The sequence below is a fragment of the Octopus bimaculoides genome, chromosome 22 (genome assembly GCF_001194135.2).
Source record: "Octopus bimaculoides isolate UCB-OBI-ISO-001 chromosome 22, ASM119413v2, whole genome shotgun sequence".
NCBI lineage: Eukaryota > Metazoa > Mollusca > Cephalopoda > Octopoda > Octopodidae > Octopus > Octopus bimaculoides.
This window is the reverse complement of record NC_069002.1, coordinates 5915200-5916107: the sequence shown is the minus strand read 5'-3', so window position 1 is coordinate 5916107 and position 908 is coordinate 5915200. Positions and strand designations below refer to the sequence as shown.

The window sequence follows — 908 nt, the reverse complement described above, 5'->3', positions numbered from 1 at the left end:
ATGTGGTACTTAAAATGTACGTGGCACCAGAATTTGGAAGGGTAAAAACCAAAAACAAAATCAAGAGATTTGGTGAATAAAATTTGAAGAAAAGCAACAAAAATGTATTAGGTTATAACAGTATGTACGTTTCGTACAAGCTTCATTTATTTATGTAGTGAGAACACCACATAAGATGTGCAATGAAAATGTACTCCTCAGCTGCATAATGGAAGTTCATTTCAGAAAGTCATTTTGTAGATGTGTGCAAATACAAGAGTAGGAGATGAAGAAAATACCATCTTGACTGGGCTGTTAATCAACAGTCTAGACTTAGCAGTTCGGCAAAAGAGACCGATATAAAAGTACTAGGCTTACAAAGAATAAGCCTTGGGGGTCGATTTGCTCGACTAAAGGCGGTGCTCCAGCATGGCCACAGTCACATCACTGAAACAAGTAAAAGAGTACACATATGTATGTATGTATGTATGTATGTATTTACATGCATACAGCTATATAGTTTGTATATGTAAAAATATACCAAATTTTTCCTCTCTTCTGTTTTGATTGATATGTAAATAAGTAAATATATATATAAGTATATATTAGTTTATGTATATATTAATATTATCTCGGTTATTAAAACTTTCGATAATTTGAATACGTTAATAGTTACCAGGGGTAGCAAAATTACACTAAAAAACAAGATATCCCAGCTGCTTTACAGGTTGATATACCGAGTTAAAGTGATATGAACTCCCTGAAGAGAAATAAATGAGGACTCCAACAGCTCTTTCTTCTTTGTGAAGGAACTATCATTTATTTCGAAACATATATGTAGGAATTAAAGGAACTTTCATCGACATGCGTTTTGCTCCATTTATTATTATTATCTATATAAGTATATATATATATATATATATATATAT

General features: G+C 31.5%; 1 protein-coding gene across 1 annotated transcript in view; it reads left to right on the top strand.

Annotated features, from left to right (window-relative positions):
• Nucleotides 1-908, top strand: part of LOC106879696 (protein unc-13 homolog B) — a 221764-nt gene that overhangs the window by 179451 nt on the left and 41405 nt on the right. The window lies entirely within an intron of this gene.